This window comes from Spermophilus citellus (genome assembly GCF_964194105.1).
Source record: "Spermophilus citellus genome assembly, chromosome: 17".
In the NCBI taxonomy this organism is placed as follows: domain Eukaryota; kingdom Metazoa; phylum Chordata; class Mammalia; order Rodentia; family Sciuridae; genus Spermophilus; species Spermophilus citellus.
In genome coordinates, this window is record NC_138199.1 from 71270285 (window position 1) to 71282747 (window position 12463).

The window sequence follows — 12463 nt, forward strand, 5'->3', positions numbered from 1 at the left end:
GTCCAGGGCCTGCCCTGGCCTGGCTCTTCTCGGGGAAGGTCTGTTTCCTCCCAGCTGTTGGGAGCAGCAGGTGGCCCCAGAAGCCTCTTGTCTCTTGCCAGCATCTGCTGCCAGTCAGAAGGGCCCACCCATCCGCAGGTGCTAGGGCAGGATCCAGCTAGGATGCCCCCTCCCAGCTTCTTGCTGTCTTTTTATTAATTAATTGTGGGTCAGCTATTTACATGAATAATGTTGCCATGCCAACCCAGAGCATCTTGGAGTGACAGCATCCTTTGTCCTGCTCCACAAAACTGCTCCTTCAGCCTGCCTCTCTGGTCCCTGTCCCCTGGGCTCCCCCTCCCTCCCTTGGGTCCTCCTCTTTGTAACACCTGTTTCCCGCCCACCGGCCCCAGAAGAGGGCAGGACACGAGATTCCTTCAATTTCCTTCCCATCAGCCCCCACAGGCCTAGCATCTATCGGTTGAGGAAAATGCATAATGATGAGAAGTTGCTGGAATTCAGGAACGCTTTAAAACGGATGGACTTTATTCATCCCAGCCAGCTTGAAGAGCATTGCCGCAGATCGCCGGGGGACATATAATTGATTCTGACTTGGGCACCGCTTGGCACCCTCCATGAATTCAGAGCCTGCTGCCTGCCCCCAACGGCGGTCATTCCGGGATTATAGGATGCTCTGTTTACAGGTCTGCGCCTGGTGGCCCTTGCTGCCTTCATCATCTGCTCTCCTGGAAACTTCTTAGAGTGGGGACTCTTGGGACCACCCCAGACTCTACATTTTACCAGGATCTCCAGATGATTTTTTTGCCCATTAAAATTTCAGAAGGCTGCCTTAATGGAGATGGCTAGGGTCACCTACTGTCGTCTGTCAATCAAGAGCCCAGACCTGGGAGCCAGCAACCTGGGTGTGAATCCCAGCTCTTGATCTGTGCAACACCGATCCAGGGGGTTGCAGCACAGGTCAGGCTGTGGTGTGTGTGCCAGAGACGAGTGGAGGGGAAGCCGGGCTTGGGTCCAGTTCTCTGGGCACCTACCGCCTGGTGGGGGAGACACATGCAAATGCATGTGTAATTAAAGGCTCAGAGAGAAGTGAACGGGTCTGATCATTCTGCAGGCAGCACTGAGGGCCGGCCCCACGCTGGATACTGTCGTGCACAGAGCAGCGCTCGCAGTGGAACCTGACCTACCTGGAAGTCAGGGAGGGCTTCCCCAAGGAAGTGACGCTTGAGTGGCACATGAGGCTGCTTTGGGTTCATTGAGAGAGGAGTGGGTGGGGACCTGCAGAAAGTCTTATCGTGGAGCGTTGTCAAAACAACAAACTTGCCAGGCCTGAGAAACCTCTGCGGGACGTAGCTCTCAGAGGTCCCTGTGGGCCTTGGGGGGTGGGGGTTTCTGTTCTCTGTAAAATGGCGCTAATGATAGTAAAAAATGAAACCCAGGCCCCCTGTGGGTTGGTGGTGTGGGATTCCCCTCACACGGTGGGATGCTCCTGTCTGGAGCAAGGCCCTAGGGGGCTGCATGGGGGCTGGAGGAGACCCCAGGGGCTCTGGCTGTGGGCAGAGTGGCCATGACCTGTAGGCCCAATGCTAAAGGCCACCACCCCCAGGCCCCCCCCCACAAAGCCCCAGAAACTCTCTGCTCACAGAATCTTGGTGGGGTGGTCCCTTCCGTGAAGACCCAAGGGGACTTGCATGTTTCCATGTGTGACCTGAAGCCCATCAATCAGACAAAGGCAGCCCAAGAGTCTCTCTCCAGGGACACGAGACCCGAGCTGGCAACTGATTAGACATGTTAAGCGGGGCCCTGGGCGCAAAGCTGCCTCGTAGGAAAGGACACAAAGCAACATTGTCCCCTTGGTTCATTCCGCTAGATTAACAACAGCGCATTAGGTGCCTGCCACGGGCCTGGTGTGGGGGGTCGGGGGGCCTCAGAGTTCGGCCCTGACGGGAGCAGGCACGAGTCCTTGCTCTGCGGAGCTGGCGCGGCAGCCGAGGGAGACACAGCAGCCAGATGGAAGCAGAGTCTATACCTGAAGATGACAGCTGGGGACGAAAACAGAGAGGTGCTCTCCGTGTGTTCTTGAAGGAGGCAGCAGAGGGAGCCAAGGGGGAGGGCTGGCTGGGGAGGGGGAGGCTCGTCTAAATGAGGGGTCAGGGAAAGGCTTGGTGCAGGGTGACAGCAGAGACCTGGTGCAGGCGCAGGGACAATCCCCGAGGACATCGGGTAAGTCCCAGCCGGAGGGAGGAACTTAGCACAGGCCTGGCCCCACCTGGGAAGGTGAGATGACCCGAGGCGAACTCCTTAGCAGTGGAGCTCCTCGCTGCAGCAGGCGGCTTGTGACTGAGGTGTTCAGAGCAGGTGGAAGAGACCATGGGCTCAGAGTTCAGGGTCCCCAGACACATGGAACTGACCTGATGGACAGCTGTGAGTTTATATACACAGGGGGCAAAGAGACTGGGGGATCATGGACCCAGAGACTTGGAGGCCAGCTCATCCTCTGGAGACCCAAGCATCACTCACTGCCGCCCAGAAGCCTTCCAAGTCCTCCCCGTGGAAACCTGGGAGGCCCCCTCCTCTGGGCCGCTTTGCGCCTTGTGTCAATCACATCTGCTCTTGTCTTGCCGCATTCTGTTCTTGGCCTTTACATGTGTCTACTCCCCCACCCCAGGGCTTGGCTAGACCCTATGTCCAGTATATCCAGTGCCCAGCAGAGGGCTGCCACTAGAGGGAGTCTGGCTGGAGGTGGGCAGGACGCAGAAGGCAGAGTGAAGAGAGAGAGGACTGGAGACCGTCTGGACCCGAGGTCTGGGGAAGTGAGTCTGGCTGTGCTGTGGGTGGTTTCTGGAAGAACTAGGAGAGACATTAATGATCAACAGTACCAACAGCCGTGGCCTGGGCAGGGGAGGAGGCTCCTTCCCTGTAGGTGAGCAGAGAGGATGAAGGAGGAACGGGGGAGAAGACCTCCTAGAGAAATTAACTGCGGAGTGTGAAGGAGAGGGTGCCATTGGAGGTGGCCCTAAGTTCAGATGCGAAGAGATGGAAGAGAGGCATTCTGTAGCAGGCCTGACACCCTGCACAGGCAGACCCCGTCTTCACTTCTCCCTGGACGAGTGACTTTTAGATGACATACCAGACATTGGACTTGGAGCAATAATGTTAATAACAGGGCAGGCCCAAGGCTATTACCATCCGCCTGCCTCCGTGCTGGGTGCCTTTAATGGACCCGAATATTGGTGCAGTCAATTCAGGCGATACACCTGGCGACCAGGACACTGCTATTAGGAGAGGAGGCTGGATTTGGAGAGCTATAAAATGACGATAATGATGATGACGAGCCTGCCTTGTGAGAGAACATTAAAATCAGATTAATTAGTTAATTTAAAATAACAATACCCATTAAGACCATTAGGAATGCCTTGATTCGATTTAGTATCCCAGCTGTAAACTCCTCTCCGCTTTTCTCAGGAAACATCAGATTCAGGTTCAGAAGGCTCTCCTTCCTCTCCGTTCCTCTCCTTCCCTCGACAAGCCTTTCTTGAGCACCTACTCGATGCTGCACACTCCGCTGGGCCTGGGGATGGACAGAGGAACAGGACAGGGCTCTGTTTCTGAGAAGCTTGCCCTTCTGAGTGAAGAGGGTCTGGGGAACGTCAGTGATGGCTCAGGGGGCAGGTGAGGGCGCAGAGGAGGAGCGGGAGGCTGACAGAACCCAAAGCCAATGTCCCCTAGTGCTGCCTGGAACGGCAGTCGTGAGTGACCCTGGAATCCAAGTCTGGGCAGCCGCGTCCTGAACTCCTTTTCTCAGGCTACCCACTGTTCTCAAGGCTCCAAAGTTGGGTTCAGAGCCTGGTTTCCTCTTTGTGAAGAAAGACCAAGAGGAGCTCTCGCTGAAGAGACCTCAGTCTGGCAAGGGAGGGGCTCGTGGAGGGAGCAGATGGGCACTGGAGGCCCCTGCCCAGCAGGATGTGGTCAACTGGGTTTGCTTCTGGGCCCGAGTTCCGGATTCACAGCTACCTCTCCCTGGTGGGTTCAGGTATTGAGGAAAGTGGTCCTCGGCGCAGGAAATGGCCAGGACAAAGACCCCAGGGTCCTAAAGGATTCACATGTCCCAAACTGGGGGGAGAAGAGTATTGCTGCACTTGGACAAAGTCAGGCCAGAGGTGGGCCTGTAGGAAGATTCTGGACCCCCTTGCAGGGCAACGTGAAGGCACCGAAGAGTCTTTAGCAGGGTGACGACAAGATGACAACACTTACATTTTTAAAAATTCCCCTCTTGCTGCTGAGGGAGACTGGATTTGGAGATGAACATCCAGACCAGTGCCGGCCCAAAGAGCTTCAGTGACGAGGGACGAGGTCTGGCCTGTGCGATCCACAGAACAGATGTGACGCGGCTGGCATGACCGAGGGAGGGGCTCATTGGAACTTTAATGGCCTCACGTGACTGGTGGCCATCCTATCGGACACAGCTTCACACCCTTCTGTAGAAATGGGGAAGCGGAGACCTTGATCCCAATTTCATCAGGTGCACGCTGAGGAGTAGAATGGCTGGGTCCAAGGGAAGGCCCACTCTTTTGTTCCTATTCCCAGAGAAGGTCTCCCGCCCATCCTTTCCCCGTGGTGGTGCGCAGCCTCTGTCCCTTTGGCTCACTGAGGCCGGTGCCAGGTGCCATCATTCTGTTTGGTTTCTCTGTAGCTCTTCCTCTGGCTTGAGCCGCAGGAGCGGTCGATGAAGGAGCTGACTTCAAAGACAGTCCCCACGCCTCCTGTGGCCTCCCGCGGAGGCCCACTGCAGCCCACCAATCCTTCCAAGCCCATTTTCCAGAACAGTAATAATTATAAAGACATCACGATGCTTTCTTGGATTCCCTGGGTGCAGAGCAGCCCTCTCTGCCAGCTGGCGGTGGGGGGGGGGGAGGCAGCTTGTAATTCCTTCACTTTCCCAGCCCCATGCACCTTGTGTCTCTCCTCCGAATTATTTTTCAATTAACAGCCCAATCCCCCGGATCACAGTTTCTCACTTTCCAGGATTATTAGTGGTGAAAATATTAACAATAATGAAAAATATGGGCGGCCACAATCCCCTCTGCCCAGAGCCCCTGCTTCCGGGCTTGGTGTAATTAAAAAGCCGGCCAAACAGGCAAATAAAGAGCCCGGATGTCCCCTCTTGGCCTCAGAGAGGACACGGGAGGATCGCGGACCCCAAGTAGGCCATTAACACCGTGCACGAGCCATCAGCAAATATGGAGCAAAACAAATGAAGCTCTGCTGCAAGGGGAGAAGCAGCCTAATAAATCTCGTCCAAAGTGGCTTTCGCTCTGAGCCCTAAGCTGTAATTAGAGGGGGCGATGTCAGGAGGAGCAGGGAGGAGGGAGCAGGAGCGCCTCCCAGAGGAGGATGTGCACTCTGCATGAGGCTGGCCCAGCCTCACCCTTCTCCTTCGCTCTCACCAGGTCTGCCCCTTGGGGACCCTGGGACAGCCTGGCCCTGTCCTTCCTCTAAGCCCATGGATGATGCCTTGCACTCCACACCTCTGGCCGCAGCAGTCTGACCTGGGGCCTTTCCTCCTGCCCATTTCGTGCATTGCCTTGCGACCCCTGCTCCCCACTCAGGGAGAACCTTCCTGCCCTGTGCCCCTTGGCTTCTGCAAAGCATTTCTCCAACTCAGCCCCTCCCAGCAGCCTCTGCATATTCACCTTTCAGAGTGGGCCTCTCTGGGGATTCGAAGGAGCTGAATTCCCACCTGAGCTCTGACTCGAGTGACCCTAGGTAACTCAGTGCCTCTCTCTGGTCCTCAGTGTCCCCATCTGTAGGAGGGCAGCTTCCTAGGCGTGTGTTCTGAGGACCAAACAAGGTCCTTTTTGCAAAGGAGCCTATAGCATCTGGTTTGGGGTAGGTGTTGAACTCAAGTGAATCGAATAACCCTCTGACCCCATGCCTTCTAGACACCCAGGTTGCAGGAATATTTTGGTTTTCATATTGCAGTAGGAATACTCTTTGTCTTTCATCTGACTGGGGTGATCTTGGCTTCTCTTTGTCCTTCCTTACAATAGCTGATATAGGGCTGTGTGTGCTGGGGCTGCCAAATTCTTGACGCGACGAGAGGAGATGGGTGAGTTATGGGGAAGCGCTCCTTTCTCCTTCTCCCTGGGAGACTGCCTGACCATGCTTCCAGCTGGCTGAGGCTCCTGGAGACTTATTTGCCAGAACGGTGATGAAGGAGCTGTATCCCTTGCTTCTGGTCTTCCGGCCGGCTATCTGGGCTGCCCTCCCCACCCCCATCCTGGACCTGCTCACCCCCACCATGCACACGACCCCCTCTGCCTCCTCGAATTGCATGGTGGGGTCTCCTAACTTTGGCTAAGAAGGGAGAGCACCATCTGAATTTCCAACCATAGAGGAGTCTGTTAAATAAATCGTGTTGCCCTACACACATTTATGGTATATTTTTTTCAATGCTAAAAGCAGGTTTTGAATCAGCATGTAAAGTAAGAACTTATTTTGGTGAAGCAAAAAGAAAACCAACTCTATACGGAGGAGCCAAAAAATCGTCGGGAAGGATCTATACCAAAATGTTAGTGGCGGAGTTTCGTTTCTGTGTTGGGGGTGGTGGGCTAACACAGGACTTTGATTTCTTTCTTCGTGCATATCTGTAATTTTCTGATTTCTTTACAATGAGCACATATTTCTTCTGTTTCAACCAAATAAACAAAGGAAAGCAGGACCCGTCTCTGAGGCCTCGTTTGCATACATTTGCATGTCATCCCGGCCAACACCATCCATCACATCACAGCTCTATTCCAGAAGCATCGGAGAAGGGAGGGTCCAAGAGCAGGGCTCAGGGGCCGGAGAACCGGGAGGACCTCAGGAGGACCCTGGCAAGCCCATGAGATCCCGGCCGCCTGCCCCTCTGCGTCCTGCACGCACGCGGCATCGCTGTCTCCACAAGGGTGACACCAGCCCCAGGGCAACAACAGCTCCCTTGTCACATTTCCAACCTCGAAGGCGTCTTGCCTCCACTCCGTTGGCAGCGTGTTCATGTTATTCGCGCTGCTCTGACCTTAAGTGGCTGATTTCCCTTTCTCCCTCCCTTTCCCGTGCCGCTCCCCCGCCCGTCCCCGTCTTGGCCCAGCCTGTCGGAGAGCTGAGGAGCGGAGGAGCGGGCAGGGCTGTCTGGAGCTTGTCTCCTATTTTGGTACTTTGTGAAACCAGAGGATACAGAGGGCCGTGAGTCGGACACAGCTCTCGGTGCTGCTGCACCTCGTGTCTGTCTCCTTGCCTGGGCCGCCCCATGGCCTCTCCCAAGCAGTGGCAAAGGTAAGACGTGCCTCTTGGTCCTGGGAAAGGAATGGATCCAGGCTCCCACCCCCCAGAGTCTGCTCAGAGACTGTCACTGTCCTCTCAGAAACTCCTGCTCCTAGTTCAAACGGACAAGGTACCTGGCTTGCGTCTGGTGACATCAGGTGGGACCGGAAGCTCAAGTTCCATGGTGCCCCTTGATGGCACAATCCCCAACCCATCTGTTCCCTGACCTCCTAAGGTAACTGTGGAGCTGGGTCAGGGGCTGGACGGCTTGGCCCCCTGCAGTCCCCATGCAGTGACGGTAGGACACTCCTGGGCAGCGCTGCCTCCCGCAAGGCCTCCCTCCTCCACCTGCAGAGGGTACCATCTCAGCCGTGGGACTCAATGTCTTCAAGCCTCAGTGTCCTCATCTGTCCCCGAGGACAAAGCAGCCCCTACCTCCTGGGCTTCTTGTGAGAAGTCAGTGAGCTCAGGTGCAGAAAGGTCCAAGGTCAGTGTCTGCCCTTGGCCACGCTCAGTGCAAGTTAGTTGATCATTTAATTTTTCTGACTAGATTGAAGGGGGTGCTGTGGGTGGCCACTGGCTTGGAAACATAAGTTATTATTCTTCAATTGTTGTGAAGTCAATGATCTGTTTGTGTTAAGTCACCTCCGTGTCCAGGCCTGGTGACACTCAGTATGTCCCCTTCATCCCACCCCTGAGAAAACAAAGATTTAGATCCAGCCCTCACTTGGCTTTAGACAAGGCACCTGGAGAGAAATGGCTGGGAGACTTTGTAGTCCTTTCTGTTGGATTCCACAACCCCCTGGAAGTCCTCCTGTGGGGCTGGCCTGAGTCCCCTCCTCTGTCACTTAGTCACTTAGTTTTCTTACTCCGTCTTTGGCAGGGAATCATCTTTGGCAAGATTTCCCTTTGTGAGTGCCACAGACTGAATGTGGGTCTCCCCCCCTCCAATTCCCATGCTGAGACCTGATCTCCGTGTGATGGTATTTGAAGGTGAGGCTTGTAGGAGGTGATTAGCTTGTGAGGGTGGAGTCCCCGTGGACAGGATTAGTACCCTGAAAACGCGACCCCACTGAGCTCCCTCGAGGACACCTGTGACCCGGGGAGACGTCCTCACCAGACACTGGTCTGCTGGCCCTCCCACTGCGGAGCTGCACCTGTAAACTTCCGCTGCTCCTAAGCCCTCCAGCTCATGGTGTGCTGCAGCAGACCAAGGGACGAGGACAGCAGGCCCGGAGCTGTCCTGTCACCTCCCTGGTCCTGCCCTGTCCCGGGGAGGGATGAAGCTTGGCCAGTTGCCACGGTGCAGGGCTTGAAGGAAGCCACCACTGGGGACGAGAGGGCTGTGGCATTTGAGAGGCAAGGCCACCCTCACAGGTGAGCTGGGGATCCTGAGCCTTGCAACCCCAGCTCTGTCTGCGCCTCTGCAGTGTCCACGTCCCCTCTCTTCCCCCGCGGAGTTTGTGGCAAGAACAGTGCCCCAGGGGGCCCCGGCAGAGATTCCCTGAGTCTCAGCGGCACTCCCTGCCTGAGCTGCTGGTCGCCCTGACCGGGAGCGCTGGGGTGGGGTGTGGTCTTCTTGAGATCTTCTCTGTCACCAGCCCTGAGGCCTCAGAGAAAAATAACAGCCAATACCAGGGATGACCACGGGAATGAGGCTGGCAGGGCACACACCAGGCTGAGAGGCATGAGGCCGGCTGGTGGCCAGCTGACCCCTCCTGCTGCGTATTTCTTGAGGTGGAGAGAGGAGGACACGGCCACCCCAGTGCTGGACCTCAGGACACACTCGGCAAGGCTGAGCATGCAAGGCTGGCCAGGGAGGGTCCTCTGACCAGAGGCTGGAAGACACAGCCCCACCCCTTACATACCGCCGGTGCTCTGTCCCTGGGTGGCAGGAGACACCCCGAAGCAGTGTCCACGGCACAGCCACACGCCCTCCATCTCTGCCTTCTCCTCCTCCGTGAGACGAGACCCACCAGCCGGGCCCCAGGTGCTGCTCAGGGAGGGCTGTCCTGCGTGGGGAGAGGGCAAAGTCTGGGGCTGACTGTGTGACCTGTGGGTCCCAAGAGAAGCATGGGGCGGGCCAGTGCTGGCTGACCCCTGGAGGGCCAACTCTGCCTCAGAGCATGTCCCTGCTGCGGGTTTCCCATGATGCCATGCAGCAGGCGCCCTCTCGCCACACAACCCTCGTGGGGGCCATGATGAGGACAGGCCGTGTGCCCTCCTGCAGGGGGGGCCCGGCCTGGAGCACCTCTGGCTGGTGCTTGTGACAGGGACCTGGACCCCCAGGCTGGCAGCTCACCCAGCTGCTGCAAGTGTTTAAGAAGGGCTCATGTCTTGGTCCCCGGCTGGGCGGCTCACAGTAGCCATCCGCTGACAGAGGTCTGGGAACCTGTGAGCCTCGGGGTTCACTAGCACGACCCCCATCAGCCAGCACCACCCGCGGGCGCGCACACACACTCTCCAAGCTGGCTTTGGCGGGATCCCTCCTCGGGGAGCCCCTGAGGCTCTGGAGTTTGAAGGGTGAGAGAAGCTGATTGCTAAACCTGTGGGCCTCGCCTCAAGGCCAAGGTTGCACGGAGGGCTCAGCACCTTCATTTTTTTTCAAGTGCATTTTTTCCTTTCTGGGGAGAAGAAGGGTCTCCCAGGAAGCCTCCAGGGTTGGAAATTGATTTCTCTATTTCCACATGCGTTTGCTTCCAATTCAGGGCAAAGAAAAACACAGCCTTCCTCTCATTGATCCCGGGCCAACGCGCAGCCGCCAGAATCAAAGGGGCAGGGTTGGGGGGGATCCTCCGGCGTCCTGGGCCCCGAGGAGGCATCGGCTTCAGAAGAGCTCATCTCTGTGTTAGTTTCTAAGATCTGCAAGCGGTTTTGTTTGGTTCTCTGTTTGTTTTTACCTCCTTTTGCAGCAAACAGCTCAGGCTCCCAGGACTTAAAGCCGCCGCCCCGGGTGGGGTGCTGGAGCCCCTCTGTGGGAGGGGTCGCTCTTTGTGAAACATTTGATCACTGGACATCGTGCCCCTGCAGGACCCCGAGGGATACCCCACTAAATAGCCTGGGTGTCCCCGCCTGCCACATCCTCAGCACGTATCAGGACCTCTAATTTTGTGGGCACCTGCAATGGCTTCAATGTGTCCCCAGAGTTCCTGCGTTGGAAACTTTATCCCCAGCGCGACTGTGTTGAGAGGTGGGGTCGTCAAGAGGCCCGCGGGGCTGGGAGGCCATCTCAAGGGGGTTGGTCATCCCAGGTGGATCCTTGGACCAGTGAGCTCGCGCTCTCCTTTCTCCCTTCCTAGAAGGGAGAGATGGCCCAGCAGGAAGGCCCTTCCTGGATGCCCAGCACCTTCTCTTGTCCCTATCAATGATGAATGGCCCCACCTGTGGTGCCCAGCACAAAACCAAGACGACGCCCCACACCCGGCTCCTGCTGGCGGTCACCGTGGAGACCTAGGACCCTGCTGCTCCGCCCTGGGGCAGGAAGACACCTGGCCTGTCACTGGAGGGGAGTTGGGAGGGGGTGGCCAGCCTGCCGGAGGCCCGTCCCTTGCCCCCTTGCCCCCTTGCCCCCGAGGCTTCAGATGTCCTTGGCCCCAGCCACCCTCCCAGAGTGCCTCAGGGTCTGCTCCAGTCTCTTTCTTGGGGAGCCTGCCTGTCCCTCCCAGCAGGTGCTTGCACCTTGAACTCCCCGTGCCACCGAGTCTTGCCACCTTCCTCTGGTGCGACTTATTTTTCCTGCCCTCCTCTTTGTCACAGTGACAAAACCCCACCCCAGTTCTGGAAAGAGAGCATCCCATGCTTTGTCAGTGTCCCCTCTTGTTTCTGTCCCGTCCTGGCCACTCTGGTTTCTGGTGTGATGGGCTGCATCGTGTCCCTGTGAGCTCAGGTAGAAGAGGGTGAAAGTCCCAAACCCCAGCTCAGGATGCTCCTCTGCTGGAGACGGGGGCTTTACAGAGGTGGCAATGAGCCCTGAGGACGTGGGCCAGCCTGCCTGGTGTTTTTGGGAGGAGAGGGGACCAGACACATGAAGAGTCAAGGGACATGCACATGTGAAGGAAAGACCACGCGTGGACACCGTGGCAGGGGGCGTCTGCGAGACGGGGAGAGAGGCCTTGGAGCGGGGAGAACCTGGTGGTCTGGGGCTGCGCGTGCAGGAAGCTCTCACCTGCTCCACCTGCGCCAGGGACCCCAGAACAGACCTCTGGCTGCAGGTGGCTCTCACAGTGAGCCACAGTGTCTCAGGAGGAGGTCACATGCACTCAGCAAGAGGTCACCCTGCCGTGAAGGCAGAGCCCCAGCTGTGGAGCCACAGACCCCTGGTACCTGCCGCTGGCCACTGAATCTCCACATCTCGATACCTTCATCTGCCAGTGACGGACAGCACCATTGCCCTCCGAGGGTTGTAGCAAGGAGGCGAGGAGGCGGAGTGCGAGATTGTGACCACCGGGAGGAGGAGAGCTCCCAAGGGGGACCAATTAAAGAAGGTAAGACTTAGGTCAGAACGGAGGGTGTGCCATTTAGAGAGCCCCTCTCCGGACTGAAGCCTTTTTAAAAAACAGCACTCAGCTATTGACCGTGGCCACCCCCGAGTGCTGGGAGGCTGCTGAATCACAGCCAGCTCTGCTCTGGTTAATGGATTCAGGATGGTTCCTGTTGAGTAATTGTATTCATTGAGGGTTTGTCAATATAATTTTCTGTCAAATTGTCACTAGGTACAGTGTGAGGGCTGATGGCCTCAGGGACTGGCGGGGCCTGCTGACAGTTGTGGGGCACAGGTGCGTGTGGAGTTGCTGGGTCCCCTACCCCCTGAGGGGCTCTACCCCTGGGCTCGCAGCTCCGGGTGCTCCTGCTCACCCGCGCGCCCTGCGTAACGGCATGGGCGAAGGCACGGGCTGTGCCAAGCAGTGAGACTGGTCAGCATTGCCCCCGCCTGGCGCACAGCAACTGGCGGTACCCAGGTGCCTGCAGAGGTACAGGACAGCAGGCGGGCGCGCCGACCAGTCCTGAGCTCCCCGCGCGTGCGCTACCGTATCAGGAGTGTGAGGAAGGGAGCTCACCAAGTTGATGGAAGCTTTATTAACCTGCCACCCACCGAAGGGAGTAAATCAAAAAGTCCACATGATTGAATCACTGGCTTTAGGGACATAGATGTTGTCTCTGCCCC